General features: G+C 35.9%; 1 protein-coding gene across 1 annotated transcript in view; it reads right to left on the reverse strand.

Annotated features, from left to right (window-relative positions):
• BEND5 (BEN domain containing 5) overlaps window positions 1-23,369 on the reverse strand; it is an 862,462-nt gene that overhangs the window by 277,153 nt on the left and 561,940 nt on the right. The window lies entirely within an intron of this gene.

The following is a 23,369-nucleotide window of genomic DNA, read 5'->3' on the forward strand; positions in this document are numbered from 1 at the left end:
GAAACATTATATATCTATTGCAGCTGAAACATTTCTTGTCAAATCAAATCTATCTGTAGCCAACTAAATATGGGTCATCGATATTTTTAACCCTTTTGTAAATAACCTTTCACTTGTTTACAACTTGTATACAATATGTATACATCTTATTGCATTGTGTACAATGTATTGTATACAATATATAATATGTAAATAATGTACAATATATTGTATATACACTGTTCAAAAAAATAAAGGGAACACTTAAACAATACAATGTAACTCCAAATCAATCACACTTCTGTGAAATCAAACTGTCCACTTAGGTAGCAACACTGATTGACAATTAATTTCACATGCTCTTGTGCAAATGGAATAGACAACAGGTGGAAAGCATAGGCAGTTAGCAAGACATCCCCAATAAAGGAGTGGTTCTGCAGGTGGTGACCACAGAACACTTCTCAGTTCCTGTGCTTTCTGGCTGATGGTTTGGTCACTTCTGAATGCTGATGGTGCTTTCACTCTAGTGGTAGCATGAGACAGAGTCTACAACCCACACAAGTGGCTCAGGTAGTGCAGCTCATCCAGGATGGCACATCAATGCGAGCTGTGGCAAGAAGGTTTGCTGTGTCTGTCAGCGTAGTGTCCAGAGCATGGAGGTGCTACCAGGAGACAGGCCAGTACATCAGGAGATGTGGAGGAGGCCGTAGGAGAGCAGCAAACCAGCATCAGAACCGCTACCTCCGCCTTTGTGCAAGGAGGGACAGGAGGAGCACTGCCAGAGCCCTGCAAAATGACCTCCAGCGGGCCACAAATGTGCATGTAGCTGCTCAAACAGTCAGAAACAGACTCCATATGGGTTTGTACGAGGGCCCGACATCCACAGGTGGGGGTTGTGCATACAGCCCAACATCGTGCAGGACGTTTGGCATTTGCCAGAGAACACCAAGATTGGCAAATTCACCACTGGCACCTTGTGCTCTTCATAGATGAAAGCAGATTCACATTGAACACATGTGACAGACATGACAGACGTGACAGACACCGTGGAGAACGTTCTGCTGCCTGCAACATTCTCCAGCATGACCGGTTTGGCAGTGGGTCAGTAATGGTGTGGGGTGGCATTTCTTTAGGGGGCCGCACAGCCCTCCATGTGCTCGCCAGAAGTAGCCTGACTGCCATTAGGTACCGAGATGAGATCCTCAGACCCCTTGTGAGACCATATGCTGGTGTGGTTGGCCTTCTAATGCAAGACAATGCTAGACTTCATGTGGCATATATATATGGTATTCAGCTTTGTTCGGATATTTTCCCACGTTATTATAGTTGTGTTTTTAAAGTTTACAATATTTCATATATATGTATTCATATATATATATATATATATGTATACAATATGTAACAATGCTGGACTTCAATGGTTAGCTGGCCTAGACCTTGGTATTTGAACAGAGATATTTTTAACATTTATATTTTATTGTGTCTTATTAATCTATGTGAAATGTGCGTGTATATATATATATATATATTCCATATATGCTATGCCATACACTAAACAAATAAATGTATACAATTAATACTTAAAAGTAAATGAGACATGACCACTTTGATCTTGCCTGGAGGATTGTGAGTTTGAACAAAATGAAGATGCTATATCCCCTTTTTTCTTTTTTATCTCCCCCTCCTCCACACCTCTTTTTATTTTGGGAAGGTAACCAACTATTCACATAATTTTTAGAGAAAAGCATTCTTAGAGAAGAAACTAAGCAATGTACAATCTCCGTAACACATACACAACTGCAATCTCTGTGCTCTACATTTTGTTAGCTTTTTTAAAAAATGAAAAATTATGCATTTAGTGTCAAGTTGGTTACCCAGATTTGCTCTCATTTCAAGAAATATCTTTGTCATGGCTTTTCCACTACAATGTACTCCTGTATTTTGCATCTATTCTTGCTAATGCAAAGTGCAATGATTATGAGCTAGCCACAAATATGTAGATATTCAAATAGAAGCACTTAAAGAGTCCCATTAGATCTACCAGAGCATTAGCTTTTTCCATTTGTACTTCAGTGCCATTACATTAGCATAGAAAGTAATATTCATTTGTCATACCCTCGACTTCACATTAGATAGCTCCATTTCCATAAAGGTGAAAGTTTAATAGTTCCACTCCAATGTTCTTACTTTAAGAATTTGGTACAATCAGTGTGAATCACTTCTTTAAAAATGTTATTTTCAAGATGGCCTCTGAGCCACCAATCTGCTGGGGTTTCTATTCTTGTCAACCCCATATAAGATTAATTGAGGGCAATATGAAGTGCTTCTTTGCAACTTACCATTCTTGAATAAGCACAGAATTATCTATAGTGGCAAGATCTGCTTTGTGAAAAACTTGCTTTACTAGCAAAACCATTTCAGGGTGTTAGCTCATTAGACCTCAGATGCAAAACACTTGATTTCCATCAGTCCTAAATCCAGATGAATATAAAAGTACTCAATGATGAAGTTTCCATATAGAGCCCAGATAAAAAAGGTATCATATTTTAATACAGTCCTCAAACTGGTATGAATAAAAATTAACTTATCAACAGTTTACTGATACAAGCACATACAATATTTTAATGAGATGCACAATTTGAGTTGTTTTGCCTATTATTACTAACACTAAGATTTAGAATGAATTTAGAATTTAGAATAAATTGGTGATTTACCACCTCACCTTCACTATCCTCATAATAATCCTACTGTAAGCCCACTGCCATATTCACATGTCTGTCACCTCTTTCCTTAATTAACAGGTTTAATTTTAAGTACTTCCAGCATAGGTTGATTCGGGCGGTCATGCACTGATATATTTCCTGTCTTCCCAGCCACGATAAAAGAGATAAAATATTCTTTCTTTCTTTTTTTCTTTCTTTCTTTCTTTCTTTCTTTCTTTCTTTCTTTCTTTCATTCATTCTTTCTGTCTTGTCTTTCTTTCTTTCTTTCTTTCTTTCTTTCTTTCTTTATCTTTCTTTTTCCTTCCTAGAATAGAATTCTTTATAGAATAGAATTCTTTATAGAATAAAATAGAGTAGAGTAGAGTGGAGTAGAGTAGAATAGAAAAGAATTCTTTATTGGCCAAGTTTGATTGGACACACAAGGAATTTGTCTTGGTGCAAATGCTCTCAGTGTACATAAAAGAAAATATGCATTCATCAAGAGTCAAGAATCATAAGGTACAACATTTAATGATATCATAGGATACAATAAGCAATCAAATCATATTAGGAAAAGGTCAATATAAATCGTAAGGATACAAGAGACAAAGTTACAGTCATACAGTCATAAGTGGGAGGGGATGGGTGATAAGGAGTGATGAGAAGATTAACAGCAATAGTAGTGCAGACTTTGTAATAGTTGAACAGTGTTGAGGGAATTATTTGTTTAGCAGAGTGATGGCTTTTGGGGAATAACTGTTCTTGTGTCTAGTTGTTCTGTGTGCAGTGCTCTATAGCATCATTTTGAGGGTAGGAATTGAAACAGTTTATGTCCGGGATGTGAGGGATCTGTAAATATTTTCACAGCCCTCTTTTTGATTCGTGCAATATACAGGTCCTCGATGGAAGGCAGGTTGGTAGTCATTGTTTTTTTCTACAGTTCTAATTATCCTCTGAAGTCTGTGTCTATCCTGTTGGGTTGCAGAACCAAACCAAACAGAGGTGCAGATGATAGATTCAATAATTCTTCTGTAGAAATGTATCAGCAGCTCCTAGGGAAGTTTGAGCTTTCTGAGTTGGCGCAGAAAGAACATTCTTTGTTGTGCTTTTTTGATGACATTTTTGATGTTAGGTGTCCATTTTAGGTCATGTGATATAGTAGAACTTAGAAATGTGAAGGTCTCTACTGTAGATACTGTGTTATCTAATGTTGTAAGAGGTGGTAGTATGGGAGGGTTTTTTCTAAAGTCTACCACCATTTCTATGGTTTTGAGTGTATTCAGTTCCAGATTGTTCCGGTTACACCACGAGGCAAGTTGTACAACCACATGTCTGTATGCTGATTCATTGTTATCTCAAATGAGACCAATCATTCCTTCCTTCCTTCCTTCCTTCCTTCCTTCCTTCCTTCCTTCCTTCCTTCCTTCCTTCCTTCCTTCCTTCCTTCCTTCCTTCCTTCCTTTTGCTTCCTTCCTTCTGAAAAAACTTAAAAATCATTGGGCATAAATATTTTCTTCTTTTCTAAAATTTATACTCTTAGAACAAAATTATTTTAAATATTGTAGAAAATAAGAAAATGACTTTTGTGGAAATATGCAAGATCTGTCACCAGGGGGATTGTGTGTATGTGTATGTGTTTGTGTGTTGTATCTGTATTTGTATGTGTGAGAGAGAAAAACACATTTTATGCCCAAAACAATATTCAGAAGATGTTCATATTGATGCCTTCTCAATTCACTGAATTATAAAATGGGTGGGTGGGTTACAGTACAATCAGACTTGCAAGCAAGTGTTATTATAGTAGTTTTAGACTTTCTGTACAGTTGAATTCTAGCATGGATGACAGATAGTGATGAGGGACAAGCATTTCTCATAGAACAGTTTTGTTTACTCTTTCTTCAGTTCCATTTGGTTTGTAAGGAAAAAATGCTAAAAATAAAATGAGCATTAAGCACAGATTTTCCAAAACATTAAGATCTGCAAAACCTTGTTCAATTTTACACAGTATATAAATCTCCTTTTATTTCTTGTTTGTTCTTTTTTCATAGTTGTGCTATTAAATGTCCATTAAAATAGCAAAAGTAATAATAAAAATAAAAACCGTTCCATTCATTCCCCAAGAGAAATTAGGTTAGCCCTAACTACCCTTTCACATCAAGGCTTTAGTGAACTGCTGTCAGAATTGTGTTGAGGTAATCATTAGTCATTCCTGTTATTTCAGTAATAAATGAAACATGCTGTGAGACAAGGAAATGCTGATGCCATTTTGCCTTTTCCCAAAATTAAACTGGCACAAATACCAAACAACCATATAGATAAACACTGAAACACAGAGAAAATGATGGAGAGGTCTGTCTCCTGAAAATAAGCAGGAATCACAACAGCTGAGAAAAGTGGAGTATGAGATAAGTAGAGGCATAGCACTCTTTAAGATAATGAGTCTTTTCCCCCTTTTCTTCTGAAGTAAAAGCATTAGATATTTGGCAGAAATCAATCTTGTTGATGCTCAAAAGTGTCTAGTGGGTCAAGCATTGCAGAGTAATAGCTAAGATAATTAAAAGCCGACACACAGAGAAAAATGAAAAGAAGCAGGCATATTTGCCAGCATTTCTGTAAAGCTCCACTGTGTAATAATTACACCCCTTGCAGGCATTAATAAAATTAGTCTCATCACAGTGCTCAGAGAAAAAGTAAAGATGATTGTCTGTGAGATCCCCGCCCCCCCCCCCAAAATAGGCCAAGGTTGAAGAAACAAAAATTTACTTTTCTGGCTGTGATATCCATTTTGGTATAAACCAAATTCGTATCTACCAGTAGTCCTCGACTAACAACATTTCATTGAGTGGCCATTCAAATGTTAAAACGGCACTGAAAAATGTGATTTATGATCATCTTTTACATCAGAGGTCTCCAAACTTGACAACTTTAAGACTTGTGGACTTCAACTCCCAGAATTCCTCAGCCAACATAGCTTAAAGCCACAAGACTTAAAGTTGCCAAGTTTGGGGACCCCTGTTTTACATGATCTTTGAAGCCTCCCCATAGTCACATGATCAAAATTCAGGTGCTTGGCACCTGAATTTGTAACTTGGGGTCATGTGATCACTCTTTGCAAGCCTCTAACAAGCAAAGTCAATGGGGAAGCCAGATTCAATTAGCAACTATGGTACTGACTTAAGAACTGCAGTCATTCACTTAATAAATTGAGGTAAGAAAGGTCATAAAATGGGGCAAAACTCACTTAAGAAATATTTTACTTAGCAACATAACATTTCTGATCAGCTTAACTAGTAAAAAAGAAACCTGTTGATTTGAGTACTTCTCTATTTTTCATAATATTATCTGAGGAAATGTCAAAACTAATAAAAAGATTCTTTTTGTTCTTTTTCGTTTCATACAATTCCTTGACTAATGCAAAGCTCTTTTTTCCCCCTTTTAATAATCAACTGTATCTTAATATGCCTTACCGTGTGGTCAGCTAACAGTTTGATAACTAATACCTTTGTTTTTTAGGACTTAATAAAAATATTACACTGTTGTTGTTTTTAATTAATTTTACATTAGCAGTTTTACAATAACCATATCATATATGAAAAAAGTTTCTGCATCCGCAAAAGCTAATTGGATTTAGGCTTTAGTGCCCATATTTCATTTTCAGGATATCTTTTAAAAAACCTTAAAATGTCTAATTACTATTTATTTAAATTGTATTATAGCAAGGAATGTTCATGATTACAGCAGGAAATTTAATAAAATAATTTTAATGCCACTGCTTTGGGTGCATTCTGTTACTTCTAGTCATTCTGTTTTTCTCACTGTTTGGAAATCTTAATTTAGAGGACATTCTAGCTGTTTTATTAAATAAACTCTTTCATTTCTTTCCTATCTTTCTCTTCAAAAAAAAAAAATCATTCTTTTTGAGAACTTCATGGAATCAGATTTGCATCCATCCATTTGGGGATTATTGGGCTCCCATAAAGAAATGTGGCATCTTTTTTTTTTAAAAAAAATGAGATGGTACATATAAAGTTGTAGTGGCTAGTATATTCTCTTTTAAAATTTATAGCCATATAAAATTAGTTCTCTCTCAAACAGTTCTCTGATTTACTGTTGCATCGTTGTGAACTATTTTCTCACAATATTGTAAAACATTAAAATTTTGGGTTTCAGTTTTGGCCACTGCATATAGTTGTTCAAGTTGATTCCAACATTTCTGTAACATTCAATTAGTTATTTTTTTAACCCCAGGTTTATCAGATCAGAGGCTATTTGGTTGTTGTTTTTAATGTTATAATTGTGCAACTGGCATGAAAGCATTTTTGATCTTTCAATGCAAAAAAAGAGCTATTGAGGAGATAGACCCGGCTGCTATTTCTTGATAAGGAAGGAAAAGATTTCCAGTTCGACATCAAGGTCTCTTTTTTTCCTTCTCTCGCACATTTTACACTTCCCAAAGTAAAGAGAAATGCAGACGGAAAGCCACCCAGCAGTTTTGCCTTTTAAAGTTCTCCTCTCTGATAATGTGTCTTTTGAAGGGAGACATTTTCAACCTGTAAAACTCACCTCTGAGGGCTAATGTGACTTTACTACTGTGCAGCGTCTTAACTGAAACCCTTAGTGTGGTCTTGTGACCTAAAAATCTCCACTGTGACAGGATTAACTAAAACTGGTAGGCTGTGCAGAAGCTCAAATCCCTAGGAGTACAACTTCCTTTTGCTTCTTAATTCCCAAAAGCTCTACATTTAGCTATCAGACAGTTTAATCATCCACCGTGTATAAGAATATTGGAGAAATCATGCACTTACATTAGTAGCGGCAGACTAAGTTCTGCCAATTTTAACGATTTGATTCCTCAGAACATTTGAGAGGAAATCACTGCTATAAGGAGGGAAAAGTCCAGTAGGGAGAAATTAAACTCCCAAACTAGACCCAGTTTGGTCTAGTGAGTGAGGCACCAAGCTAGCAAACGGAAGGCCATGAGTTCAAGTCCCGCCTTAGCCATGAAAGCCAGGTGTGTGACCTTGGGCCAATCATTCTCTCTTAGCCCAACTCACTTCACAGGGTTGTTGTTGTGGGGAAAGGAGGAGGAACAAGTGAATGTTCCTCCCTCTTTTATCTTTATGTGAAGAGGGGCTGTCTGAGGCATTTTTATAAACCACTTTCTTGATCAGGGCTCAAGCTACATTGTTGCTTTGATAACAAATCTCCCCTCTGTCCTTCAAAGTCATACTCACTATAGATAGAGGGAAACTGCACCAAAAAGTATAGTCTATCTTCTATTAAGGAATAAATAACTGGGTTTTGATTGGTCCTCTGACTATGTCATATATGTCATATATCCTTACCATACAGGAGAAAGCAAACTGTTAAAAGCATTCACTGTTTTAGTCCTGCTGCTTTAAGTGATCTATTAATAGTTTTGATTGTCTATTAAATATCTCCATTGCAATGAGAATCCTTTTCCTACTAAAAACAGGCCAAACCAAACCGCCTCAATCCAAATTGAAAAGAAGGCTAATAAAATATTTATGCAATTTACCCTTTCTTATTCGGATATAAAATTTCTGTTTTGGCTTCATGCTCTCTTTTTTCCCATCTCTCTATTTTATATTGCCCTTTTACCATTCTACTATGAATTGTAGCCTCCATGGATCTGAAGTTATCTTTGCTCTACAAACAGCCATGTCTTCTGTTGATATTAAAAAAAGAGCCCTGGTATAGATTTAGAATTATTTCAGGCTTAATGTATTGACCAAAGTAGAACACAAGGCTTATTTAAAGCTAGATCAATTAAATACATTTTGATTATTAATTCTCCACATGGGAGATAAACATTTGACAGTGTTGCATTCTTATTAAAAGAACAGTGCCTGGGTGAATTTTGTACAAACCTTCAGATACAAACTGCCAATTGTTTCTTCTTCCATGCTCCTGCATGTCATCCCTCCTTGCATTCAACTCTGTCATTTATTCCATACTCCAAACAGTTAAACACTTTCTTAGCTTTAAACTTCGCACAATTTCATACATTTAAAGATAAAGAGAGAGACACAATAATGTTTATCTGAGAATAGCAAAATTTTAGGAAATATAATCCATAAAGAGCATTACTGGATGTTTGTCAACAGTGGCTTTTTTTTTACAGCAGTCATATTAAAGCAGAATTTCCTTAAAGCCATTTGAAAATCTACAGCTCTTCCTTCCCTTCCCTTCCCTTAGATAGAAAGCAAATTTGGAGCAAAGAAGAATGGAGAAAAGTAGCACCTTTTTCTTGTTGATAACACAACCTATTTATAGTATCTTCCATCAAAAAGGGGAAGGGGACTCTTATTCTAAGTATTTGCAGGAAGAATATTTATCGGGGTGGAGGTGGGGAAGTAAGATAGAAACAGAGCAAAGTATTACCAAGTTTTGAATTTTTCAATATATACCAATACTTAAGGATGTTACATAAAAATGCAATTTCAGTTTAAAGTATTATACTGGTGAAGAACGAAAAGGCTTATGCTTAGTTGTATCTAGAAGCCTGTTTCCATCTAATCCCATAGAAGAGGGTTGTTTTCTTCTGGTTTTTTTTGTTCATCCATCTATCTGAAAACACCTATCTGGATTTTGTTCTCTGCTCAGTCAATGTATTCCTCACAAGCTCTTAAGCCAGCAGGATTCTATTCAGCACCGGTATGAAATTTGGTCCCCACAACCAACATTAGCTCTGCTGCACTGGATGGGGTCAATAGTATTTCAGTGCCAGTAGGGTTAACAGCTTGCAAACAAAATGAGGAGCACAGAGAAAAAGGAGAGCAAGTGTTGCTATGGCATGATTGTGACATCGTTAGGTGGACACAAAGCTAAGCTTGTGTGGAATAAGATTTTATTTTGGGCTGGTTTAATGTCTATATGTCTTTTATCATTTGTAAGGATGGGTGAGAGGGCAAAGAGGAAGCAGGCAATTGATATGGATGTAACAAAAGGAAGCAGTCTCCCCCAACCAACCTGCAGACAGAGGAGAAATGGAGATGTAGAAATGGGTGAAATAATGGAAGACAGGGAAAACACATTGGAAGTCATCCATTCAGCTCTCTGCAAGAGCTAACTTTTCTTCCTTCAGCAGTCAGATAACAGATGATCAGAGTTGGAAGGGACCTTGTAGGTCAGCTAGTCCAACCCCCCACCCAGGCAGGAGACCCTACACCATTTCTTACAAATGGCAGTCCAATCTCTCCTTGAAAGTCTCAAGTGATGGCGCTCCCACAACTTCTGAGGGCAAGCTGTTCCATTGGTCGATTGTTCTCACTGTCAGAAAGTTTCTCCTTATTTCCAGGTTAAATCTCTCCTTGTTCAGTTTCCATCCATTATTCCTTGTCTGGCCTTCGGGTGCTTTAGAAAATAGCTTGACCCCCTCCTCTCTTTGGCAGCCCCTCAAATATTGGAAGACTGCTATCGTGTCTCCTCTGGTCCTTCTCTTCACTAGACTAGCCATGCCCAGTTCCTGTAACCATTCTTCATATGTTTTAGTCTCCAGTTCCCTAAACCGGTCACTGGTTGGGAAGGTAGAAAGAAAGAGGCTTGCTTTTCAAATAAAGTCAGGGCAGTGATGTGTTCAGAGGTTTAAAAATTATTAGGACTTTTAACTTTCCATGTGACTAAACCAGCTTTCACCAGTCATTAATAGGTTCCCAGAAAAGTGTCATATTTTAGGTTGAAGAATATGGCATTGGCTATTGATCACAAAAATATTCTCCCTCTTCTTCAATTGATGAGGACAATACATTGTGTTAGACAACAGGATACCAACCAGAAACTAATCAGCATATTACTACCTCAATAAACTGTTAGTTTGATAGAGCCAGGGCTGAGTTTTATTAAGAATCCCTATGGAGGGCTCACAGTTAGTACATAGAACAAAAATGAAATCTTAACAAAAATAATAAAGCTTCTCTTCTACAACTAAAGTCATATTAGTTCCTGCCAGATGCTGATCCTGTGACTCCCCCTCCCCCCAAGTGCTGCTACAGTGCATGGAACTTATCTAATTACTAAAACAATACTTATTGGTTGCATTAATGCTTTTGCAATTTTAATAGCAAAATGAAAGCTGGAATTTATATTATTTTCTTTTTCTGATTAATTATTTACATAGAGACAAGTCTAGGTTATTAAGTATTTGTGAGCATGAAAGCCCTGCTATGCTGTAGACAGGGAAGATCAGAAGAAAGGCACAGATTTTTAGTATCATCATAAGAAAACAGTGCTGTGGGAGGCAAGGCACACCAAGCAAGTAGATAACCCCTCTTCATCAAACAAAGAAGAATAGATAACTCATTCCAATATAGGAATAGAGGATTTGAAAATACTTCACATTTCCTTGAAAATCAAGAATAGACATTTCATATTGTAGAGTACATTTAAAATAAGTGAAGCAACCAATAAAGCCAATACTGGCCACAATGGCTCACATAGGAAAACACTGGGTCTGCACACCACTGAGGTCAGCAGCTCGATTCCCGTGAGTGAATAAAACCATTTAGGGACAAGAAAGGAGCCTCCCTCCAATTGCCTCCTGGCATTCAGGCATCCCGTGGGTAAAGATAACACTGCCCCCCCACAATTATTAAGAAGAAGAAGAAGAAGAAGAAGAAGAAGAAGAAGAAGAAGAAGAAGAAGAAGAAGAAGAAGAAGAAGAAGAAGAAGAAGAAGAAGAAGAAGAAGAAGAAGAAGAAGAAGAAGAAGAAGAAGAAGAAGAAGATAACACTATTATGCAATCACATATCCAACCAATCAGAAGATGTGAATCAGCCTAGAATCTCTACATTGTCACAAGAGGACTAAGTCAAACCCGTCCTGAATTTTGTTAACCCATATCTAGCACCAAAACAGTGCTGTTGGTTGACTAGATTCCGATGCATTGGTATGAGCAAAAATCAATTTAATTGGAACTTAATGTTTGGCAAACGTGCCTGACAGTAACTTCTGAATAATGGTTAGTAGGAATTTAATTTCATTTAAGGCATTTCATTGCCTTAACTAGGTAACATCATCAGTGCTAGTAAATGTTAACATGCCATGAGTTGACCTTGATACTAACAATGCTCATAAGTATTAAACCTACATCTGTTCCCACTGCACTATACATTCTTGGCTCAATACTGTTACAATGGACCATGCTATTTATCTGGTAAATTTGCATACCAATCTCACATGATTCTAATAACCCTGTCTCGTCTACTGTATTTATATGTGTAGTAGGGCTGTAGTCTGGTTTTTTAAAAAAAAAATTCAGGGCAATTACTGAAGATTTTAAACATAGTGAAACCTGATACTGTTTATCTTTTCCAAGGTTTCTATCATCCTTGCTATTTTCATTTAAGTTTGCCAAAAAAGGAAGCAGTTACAGGTATTTTGATGATTTCACAACATATTCCTTGCAAAGTGACAGTAAATAATAAGACCAATTTGAAATCTATAGGAAATTTTTCATAGTACAATTTAAAGTATTTACTTTTACAAAGTAAAATTTATTAACAGTTCTATCAGACATTAAGAACAACTGAAAATATAATAAGACTGGGCAAAGTTTTAAATGGTTGCTTCAAACTGATGAAGTTTCAAGACAAATCACTCATCAAAGAAGATTCATTAATCGAAGCAGAGACCAACTTCAAAGCAGTGAATCAAATCAAGCAGCTTCAAAGTGCTTTGTAGCCTTTTGAAGCACTTCATATATTCACAGTGGCTTTCCTACTTTATGCAGTGTTGCAACTTCACTTCCATATACGGAGAACCTGAATGGGGGGGGGGGAGAAATTGTATGGTGTGATGGGCTCTTAACTTAAAATAGTCAGCCAATGAGTTTAATAACTCATTATACTCTGTGCCTGTCAGAACCTATTTGGGAGAATCAAGATGACCTGGTTTGGACTTGATGATTTCGGAGTTCTCAACTGAATTCTTTCATATGGCTAGCTGCAAGCTTTCACTTAGTTCTCTCATATGCTTAACAGGTTCAAAGATGGTCCAGAGAGCATGTGTGCTCAAATCAAAATTTACCTTTAAATTCTGCATGAGTAAACCAGGTATAACTCTCTCAGCAATGAAAGATCACAGATTAGCCCATTTTCTGTTTTAAGGACAGGGAATCATAAGGTTCTGAATAAGCATATTTCAATGCCAGCCTCTTTCTATGTGACCTGCCTATTTCTCTAGCATTGTATCTCACTGTGCCGACATGCTTCTTTTGCTTTTATTAAGTAATGCAGATTATTGCCAGTAAACTACAATTTTGACATCTCAAAACTGGCCACTGATGAGGGTCATTAATCCCATTAAGGACCAAGCTTGCCAAATTCCTAAGCCAATCTTCCTGGCCAGCAGAATATACCACCCACAAAGACAATCAACTATTTATCCTTCAGTGTTGGCTTTCCAAAAACACAAATAGAAATGGATTTAACTTTTTAAAGAGTAAAATTAAGGGTCCTTTCCAGGAGGGATGGAATTTATAACTATCTGCACCAACTGTTGTGGCATCACAATAAAACCAATCATTAGAGGCGGCAAAACAACCCACCCAAAAGGGTGGCAGTGGTCATTCAGTAGGTTCGTGTTAAATTTGTCACTTCAGGAAAATATTTTTGAACATTTATAAAAAGTTGGAATCGGATACTTTCTGCAATGTGTTCATTAGAACATGGGTACTATACTTCGCTGGTTGATTTTATTTGATCAGTTCTGCTCTCTCCATCTTACAAAAACTTAAAAAAGGGAAGAAAGGATATTTTTACATAGCAATTTTATTAAAAGTTAGTATTAAAAAGATATAAAATGAATACAAAGTAAAGAAAATAAAATGAAAAAAAGTTTAGAAGGAAAATGAAATACGAAAAAAATATAAGAATATATAATATTTAAAATATCATAAAGAAAAATAAAAGAAATATATAAAGAAATGACTTATCCCTTCATCATCACAAGTAAGTTACCACCTCCTATTAAAATGCAAAAAAAATAATATATCTTCCCATATCTATTGTAAATAAACCAATTCTTAAAATGTCATCATTCAGTCCGGATTAGCAAAAAAAATCATTTAGGGTTACATATCTATTTGAATCATGATCAAATAAACAAACATTATATTCCTTCCTTTTACTTTCAACAGTCTTAATTTTTACTCCAAATAATGTCCTAGAACTTGATTTCCCATCATTTTTCTTTGTCCCTTCTCACAAAATGGTTTAAAACTTTAATAAGCTTCTTTTGTAAATCGAATATAGAAAAATTATTCAACTCTGTCTTGGATTAACTGTCTTAGATTGTTATTTGTATATCTTGCATTAAGGCATGAAACAGCTTCTTTTGTATATCTACTCTTTTTCTTTAGCAATAATATAGCTTGTCATTTTTAAATCCACTTTCAGATCAGTATCAATCTTGTCCAATATTACTTATTTCTCTTTCATTACATTTTTATTCATAATATCTCTATAGAGGCAGACATTCCTAAATTAACTTCTGAGTCCATTGTTAAAAAAATGGACAACTTAATATGTCCAATATTAAAATATTTCACTTCATTCTGCATTAGTATGTCAGAGTTAAATATTTTCTCCTTTAGTTGTAATCTTTAGTTCTTTCTGTTTTCCTCTGCCAACTTTCAAAGTTTCATCCTATCATGTTTTTTAATAGAATTCAAAACAAAAGGATTTTTTCTAGAGAAATTGTTTTACAATTAATTCCAAAATCTTATTTCAAACCCATCTAGACTGTCTGTTTATAACTTTCCAAAATCGAAGTTCTAATTACCATTTTGCTGTTTGTTCCAAAATATTTTTATGTTTTTAAACTCGTATTCAAAAATTCATGGATACAAGTTTAAAGAATTAAAAATAATATTTTAAGGAGTGAAGGAAACTCATCCAGCGATGTAAAGGTTCTTGATCTAAAAGTTCCTAATATCTGAAAAGCAGTTAACAAGTAGTTTCTAAAAGTGGTTAGAAAAGAAAATACGTAAACCCAGGGCCAACCATGGCTTGAGCAGAAAGCTGAGTATTCCATTGTTTTCCAGAATTGTAAACTCACCACAGACTTCTGTCTGGTAGTCTACTTCTAAGGAAAAATTATATGGAGTACTTGTGGGCTACATCAAATCTTCTCCCTGTCTAGAGAGAAATTATGAAGAGAAGAACTATTCACTGGCTCTACATTCTGCCACAGTTGCCAGTTCTGCTTTTAGTGGGGTTGTTTTCAGTTCACCATTTCTTTCCCAGAAGAAGAGTCAACAAAGGGCTATTTTAAAAAAATTTCAGGGCAATTACTGAAGATTTTAAACTTAGTGAAACCTGATACTGTTTATCTTCTCCAAGGTTTCTATCATCCTTGCTATTTTCATTTAAGTTTGCCAAAAAACGAAGCAGTTACAGGTGTTTTGATGATTTCTGAGGAAAGTATAAGAATACATTTTCCCCAAATTGAATAGTAAAATAGTTCAATTCTAATCAATTTCCTCCCATATTGCAAATGTAAACTGAATCCTAAACCATCAATATGAATTGAATCAAAGCTGATTGCACATGGCTAAAATATAACATTATATCACTTAATTATATTGTCCATTGAAGACTCAAAATTATGAACTTTAGAAACTGTAAATATTAAAGAAGAGACTTCATGATTAAACCAATGATTTAATTAATCAATAATCAACAATTCTTAAGATCTAGATTGCACTTGACAAGAGATGGTTGCTCTAGATCAGTAGTGTCTAACCTTTTCAGCACTGAGTGCCGAAACAGGAGTGTGCGTGTGTGCACATGCACTGGAAATCGGAAGACTAGTTCCTCGATGTGTGCGCAAGGGAGCGCTGGAAACCAGAAGCTTAGCTTTTTGGTGCATGCACACCAGCCACCTGGTCTTCTGGTTTCTAACACGCATGTGTGTGTGAAGACCAGCTGGCCAGTGTGCACATGTGCTCTGGGGAACTGCTCTTCTGGTTTCCAGTGCTCCTGCGTGCGCAAAGACCAGTGGCCAGTGCATGTATGCACTTCGGGGAGCTGCTCTTCTGGTTTCTGGTGCTCCTGCGTGTGCAAAGACCAGCTGGCCAGGGTGCATGTGCACGCCAGAACCCAAAAGAGCAATGGGCAATGGCTGGCGTGCCCAGAGAGATGATTCTGTGTGCCACTTCCGGAACGTGTGGCATAGGTTTGCCATCAAGGCTCTAGATTGCAAAAATGCATCTAACAGACAGCAAATGTCTGTCCTCAGTAAACACAAGCGGTCCTCATTTAATGGTGATGGAAATTCATTTATGAGGATGATAAAAAAAGTAACATGATGGTCAATCCTTACATTTGCAACCATCTCAGGTCCGTAAAGCGAAGGAAAGCTAAAGTAAGATCATAAGCATTGCTGCAGTTCCATTAGCGATTGCTTCACATAATGGCTCAGTTTCAGGTCTCAAGCGTGATCATTAACAAAGAGCTACCTGAATATACGTATATATATTTTGAAGATATGGCTCTGCAGCTGCAGACCTGTGAAAACAGCAGTAAACGGTCAGCCCTAGGCAACCTGTTTCTGCATGGAAAGGTCAACACTAGAGAATACTCTTTTCCAACTTCCAGCATGAGATTCATGGTAGAGTAAACCAGAAACAGCACGGAAGCCCTGGTGTGTACAAAACAACAGAGAAGAATGAATAAGAAACTCTCTCATCACTTGTCAGAAGAACGGGCTTCCTGTGGTTTGAATAGAATCCTGAGCCTTAAACTATTTGCTCTTTAATATGCTTTTCATTTCTAAATCAGCGGGTGAACTTTGGTTTGCTTGGGAGAAAAAAGATAGCTTCATGGCTTCTAATCTCAGCAACACTCTCTTATCTACTTGTCTATAGTCAGCCAATGACATCAGTCAGAAAAACAGAATGCTTATGTCCTCATTTTACATAGCACTCCTTAATGCCAATGACGTTGTTTTCATTCTTGAACTTCAAAATATAGTTCTACAGATTCCCACTGAGAAAAAAAGTAGTGCAATAGCCATGTAAGTCAATACCACATAGCTACCACATAGCCTTCAAAAAGTGGATTATCATCTCATCATTTTTTTTTACATTTTATCATTCTTTAGAACATAAATTTGACATACCCGTACCAATTATAGAGTAGAATTTTCTTACAGCTAGGTGTATTCGTGTGGGTGGTCTAAGATATTTTTTTAGGGAGTAATGTTCATTTTCAAGGAACGGCATATATTCTTTTATACAAATGAAGTTCATACTTTTTTTCTACTTGTTCTTATCTATTCAAGCACATGGCATTGAATTTAACTTTTATCATCTGTCAGAAAATTAGCTTAGCCTGCAAAGCAGTGGTGGGATTCAAATATTTTTGCCACCGGTTCGGTGGGCGTGGCTGGATGGGCGCGCTTTGCTCATGTGCACACACTTTGGGTGCATGCATGCACCAAACATGCACTTTGCGCAGGCGTAGAGGCATTTGTGCAGGTGCAGAGGTGTTCTAACTTGCCTCCTGCAAGCTTGAACGATGCCGATCGCTTCAGCAGCTGCCATGCGGCACTATTCTTTGCTGCGCAAAGCAGCTGCACTTCAAATTCAGCAGAATTTGTATGGGAGCCCAGGCGGGTGGGTGGGCCCAACAGCAGAGAGGCGGAGAGAACTCCACTGCTCATCGCTGCTACCAGCTTGCCAGAACCAGGCCGAACCAGTCGAATACCACGACTGCTGCAAAGGTTACCGGTAGTTCTTAAAGCCTTCTGATTAAGGTCAAAAGGATTCATGCTATCAGTGTGATTACAAGTAATCCTCAATTTACAACCATTTTGTTTAGTGACCATTCAAAGTTACAACAGAAGTTTTTAAAAATGACTTTTTTTCACTAATGACTGTTGTAGCATTCCTACTGTCATGTAATCAGAATTTGGGCATTTGGCAACTGGCATGTATTTATGACAGTTGTAATGTCCTGGGGTCGTGTGATTGCCATTTGTAACCTTCCCAGTTGGCTTCCAACAAGTAAAGTCAGTGAGAAAAACCAGATTTGCTGAACCACAGCATGATTCATTTAGTAACTGCAGTGATTCATATGACAGCTATGGCCAAAAAGGCTCATTAAAAATGAAACAAGACTTACTTAAATACTGCTTTGCTCACCAAGAGAAATATTAATTGTAGTCATAAATTGAAGATTACCTGGAAACAAACCATCATATATTTAAAAATACTTTCAAAATCCAAAACCCTATTTTTCGGTTTATTTATAGCCCCTGATTTGTGCCATTTTTAAAAAATCACTTTCTAAAGTGAATAAAAACTTGCTTATTGACTTGGATATTGCCTTAATCAGAACATCCAGAAAAATATAATGATTGAATTCTTTTTAAGCAATTGTTTATTTAAAAAAAAAGTGATTAAAATACCTTTAATCATTGGATGGATTTGGCCTTCAGCTTGTATACATTATCTCATTTCTTACTGCTAAAATGAGAACGTGCAGCAAAGTCTTCAATTTCACTTTTTCCACAGCTGGCATAAATAAAAGCTAGATAAGTACACAAGTGTAGTCTTTTTCTAAACAAATGCCACAGTGACAAACAGGAGAGGGAGGTTAGGGAGAACTGTACAAGCTGGTGTTTTCAATTTAGAAACTATGCATTATTTACACTGCCATTATTCCACTCAATTTGAGTTCACGCTTTCATCCTAATTTCAGTATAATCAAAGTAAATGAATATTTAATCAGCACTGCTTCCAGAAATTGAGCAATTCCATTAACATAATGTTCCCAGGACTTCAGTGCTGATTTTCCTCATATCAAAGGGTCTTTTGCCTTGGTTCCCTACTCACTTTTTCTCCTATAACCAGTTTTCATACAAAAAGAGAATGGCAAGTCATAGCTGGTCACAAGGGACTGGACTTTAGACCGGTTCTTCACAACACTAATGGTGATCTAAGACCTCTGCAGGCCACACATTCTAATCAAATTCAAGGATATGTGCACAAAAATGAAAGCTTTTCTTGTTTTCAACATTCTTGTTACCCAGGTTTATTCTTGATAAATGCACTTTGTGTACTGTTTGAACATACTACTCTGTGTCCGTGCTGTCTGAAGGTTGTTGTACTCTCAGACAACTGTTACAAAAAAAGAGCATTTCGTCCTAATAAGGTCTTGCAAATTGAAGGGTTGGTTTAGCGAAGTTGTTGAAAATCATCTGAAGGAAGGGCAAATAACTGCAGTCGTGGCTGCTGAAAAGGAGAGGTGCCTTTGAAGATTAAAATTAAAATTGGCTTTTTGTTTTGGAAGCGTCATCTCTATTCAGTTTTCACTTTTTTCAAGTTGTTTACTTCTGCTTGAAGAGGGACGGAAATATGTGAGGGTGACAAGACAATTTGGCATATGTAGAAATCAATTGTATAAATAAGGGGTTCTATGTATGTGCTTAATTTTTACATTTTTATAGGTGTGGAGGAAATATCAGGATTTATTTCAGCTGAAGTGGGCATTCTTCAGTTGATAAAAAGGAGAAGCTGGGGACTGGATATTTCAAAGGATGACTTCTCCTTCTGGTTGTCTTAAAATCAGAGCCAACATCTCAGGTTAATGAACTATACCTCGGTTTTTTTTTCTACCCAAAAGACACTTGAATATTTGTTTGATATCCTAGCATATACTGGTATTTGTGGGTGCCAACTAACACAGGACAAAAACTAGGAACACATTCATACCTCAAGGATTAAACATTGTTAATGATAGAAAATGGAAAAGGAGTGAGTATGATATACATGATTCTGTTTGGTACAAAGAACTATGAAGTCCAACAAATATTTCCAACAACTGTTATACTACGAAAGAATCCACCCAAACAAATGTAATCCACAAAAAACATAACAATAATGTGATACAGCATGCCAGTTGAACAGCCTTTCATTTGATGTACCTTTGATCTAGGGACCAAAAATCTTCCCAAAGACAAAGAAGGATAAAGAGTCCATGTTTCCTATATAATATCCCACATCCTGTTGGCATTAGCATGCAATCCTACCGAAGAAAATAGATTTGACACTCATCATTGGCCACTGCTTTATTGCCACTGTGTTAATTGTTTTCTTACTACTTAGGTTTCATTGTTTGTGTATTGATTGTATTTTTTCACTAATTGGATGCTGACTTAATTATTATACTAAAGGGCTTTGCAAATTGTTCATTATATTGAAGTTATCTCTGAAACAAAATTAAAGCCCAGACCCAACTCTCAATATCTGTAATTATAATTATTTTTATACATTCAAACATGTACATGGATCAAGAATACATGGCACTGGTGGGATTCAAACAATTTAACAACCGGCTCTCTGTCCTAATGATTTCTTCCAACAACCAGTTCACCAAACTGCTCAGAAAGTTAACAGCCAGCTGTCCCGAACTGGTACAAACTGGTTGAATCCCAACACCGATACATTGTTAAGGCCTCCTAAAATTCTCTGTACAGAAAGGAATGTGTATACTGGAAAGCAATAGAAAAGGGGAATACAGAAGAGAGAAATAGAGGTAGAGAGAAAGCAGGTAAAAAGGGGAGAGAGAAGAGAGGGAAGAAAGAAAGGAAAAGATGTTACAAAGGACCAGAGCAAGATATAGAGAAACAGGACCTATTTAGAGACAATGGGTGAAAATCTAACTGAAAAAGGGATTCTGTAAAGGTGCATAAGATTGTATTGTTATATTAGTAATAGAAATAACTTTAGAAAATTAGAAACAACATATGATTAAAATGAGGGATAAAATAGTGTAATTTAATGAAATGTTTGTGAATAAAATAAGTGAAATAAAATAAATGAGAAAATTGATTTAGGAAGGAACGGGAACATTTTAATTAGTTCATGTTTTATAAAATATAAGTGAAGGGGGGGAATTAACTATGGAAAGCTTATAATTGTTCCCATAGAAGTATGATATTTAATTGAAAAGTAATGTTAAAGATGTTAAGATTTTAATGAGTATTAATATTAATGATAGAATTGAATTGGAATGGAATGTTGTTTTAATTATATACATTTATATTTTTTTCTTTTTTTAAGAATACAGTGTGTATTTTAAGAATGTACCAAGCAGAATCCAAATGGAAGTTATGTATTATATTGAATGTTACAACTTTAGGGAAAAGATCTAAAGGCATCATACTCCAATCAGTAACTACAGGAGAAATTTTGTTTAATGAGAAAAGATAGTAGATAATTGAAACAGGACATATAAATACAATGTTTTGAATTGAGATGAGATAATTAAAATAAAATTGAGAAAATTAAAAGAGGGGACAAGCTATGCAGAAAATATAAAATAGTAATAAGATATGGAATAGAATATAAAAATGAGCATGAACTTGAATTTGTGTCTGTACGAAGAAATGTAACCCGGGATTATGCTTTTCAAAAAAGATGTTTTATTTGTATTTTTTTTCTCTTTGTGAAAACTCAAATAAAATTTACAAAAAAAAAAGAAAGGAATGTGTACGTATTGAAGAAGGAAGATGTTTTTCTCATTATAGAAACAGATAATTCTTAATTTACAGTGGCCTGTCTCAAGGCATGAAAAACTCATTAATGCAGTTCTACAAGAGTTTTCACACTATGATTGCTGGAGGAATCCGTGCTTAGCGAATCCAATACGAACCACATTTATACTTGACGGATTGATGTGCCAATTTGAAATGCAATTAGATTCAGTTTTCACACTTCACTGGGTTTGCAGTGTAGTTTTTGCCTCAAAACTATGTATAAAAGGGTATATAAAGATTTGTGCTTCAGAATAAAACTACTTCAAAAATGCTAATTTTGCTGAACATGCGAATTTAAATACAAAATTTAATGCAGATTTTTGCAAGATCAGTGCAGAATAAGACATAAGAACATATGAATGATTACTATAGAATCAAATTTGGAACAGAAATATGATCTTTCTGTCTGTATTTCACACCTACAAAATCACCAGTAATTTAGCCAAATGGAAATAATTTTGTAACAAATATGTTACAAGAGTTTAAAGAAAAAGTTGGAAAAACCTAGCAGTATGTTTTATTATCCAAACCTCATGTTATCTCTAAAAAGTTTTTGCCATGTCAAAATTCAGGAAATGAGTCTTTTTCATTCTTTCATTTCTAACCCAACAGATCCAATATTACTGATTCATCCTCCTTTCATATTCAGTGGTTCTTTGAAATTTAACCTAACTGAACAGAATCAAAATCAAAGGAAAATTTTGTTTAGCTTTTGGATCTTAATTTGTAGGCTTAATTTCTTTCAAGTGTTAAAAATCTTTTTTTAATGATTTCTAAAGGATTCTTAAATGGAGAATAATAAAAATATTATCTCAGTCTTAGAGCTTCTTGAACCTGTAACCTGTAAGCTGGGTCTTCTTTCGTTGCCCTGCACAGGAGAATGGAGCTGGAAAGCAGGTTAGTGGGATGGGGACTCTGGGAGGGAATGGAGGTTTTGCAGTATCCTTCCCCTGCCACTATCACCAAGCCACATCCACCAAGCCACGCCCATAGAACCTGTAGTAAAAAAATTGAATCCCACCCCTGCAGTAGAGGGTTTAACAAATCCAAGACAACAAATGTCAAAAAAGACAACAATGCATGAGAAGATTTTGAAAGTAATCGTAAGAAATATTGTGGGAAAGTGTTGTTGATTAGAAAACAAGATGACAGAGGAACTTGAAGATTGAATAGAAGGAACCAGAGAGAACTAAATATTATAATTAAAGAAAAATACAGAATGGAGCAATATTATTTGATGTGGAAGAATTCACAGATATTTTAAAACAATGCAGTCAGAAATTAGCCTTAAGCATCTCTGCTATTATAAAAATGGATTCAGAAGAAGACATGGAATATAAACAGATTTTACTGGATAAACAGAGAACCAGGCTGATTTGAAGGTGTCAGCCTTCCCAGGTATACAAAACAGGTAACATGACCAGATGAGCTAATTCTATTTGTAAAGCTTATAAATATTGTAAAGAGAATCCTGCAAATTTGAAAATACAAGACTCCGGCCATCTCCTTTACAGTCTGAGAAGCTAGAAGAGTCCCTTCTGGGTTTTTCCCCTCAATCCATTAGGCAGCTGAATGTCGATGGAGATTCTCAGTCAACTAAGTCATGATTGCCCCAAAGTTGATTTTTTTTTTTTTTCAAGAGGCAACTGAACTTTCTTGTTTTTCTTTGAAGACATTTCGCTTCTCATCCAAGAAGCTTCTTCAGCTCTGGCTTTATTTATATATTTATATTTATTTATTTATTTGTCAAGTGATTATAAGATAACAGGTATAAGTGTAGACATAGTTATGAATACATGAAATGGATACATGTAAGAGAAATAAAAAGAAACAATAGGACAGGGATGATAGGCACGTTGGTGCGCTTATGCATGCCCCCCTACAGACCTCTTAGGAAAGGGGCGAGGTCAATAGTAGACAGTCTAAGGTTAAAGTTTTGGGGTTTGGGGAAGAAACCACAGAGTCAGGTAGAGTATTCCAGACATTGACCACTGTGTTGCTGAAGTCGTATTTCCTGCAATCAAGTTTGGTGCAGTTTACCTTGAGTTTGTATCTATTGTGTGCTCTTGTATTGTTATGGTTGAAGCTGAAGTATTCATTGACAGGTGGGGCATTGCAATGTAT

Source organism: Pseudonaja textilis, chromosome 3 (genome assembly GCF_049901715.1).
Source record: "Pseudonaja textilis isolate UNSWEBS1 chromosome 3, rPseTex1.2, whole genome shotgun sequence".
In the NCBI taxonomy this organism is placed as follows: Eukaryota; Metazoa; Chordata; class Lepidosauria; order Squamata; family Elapidae; genus Pseudonaja; species Pseudonaja textilis.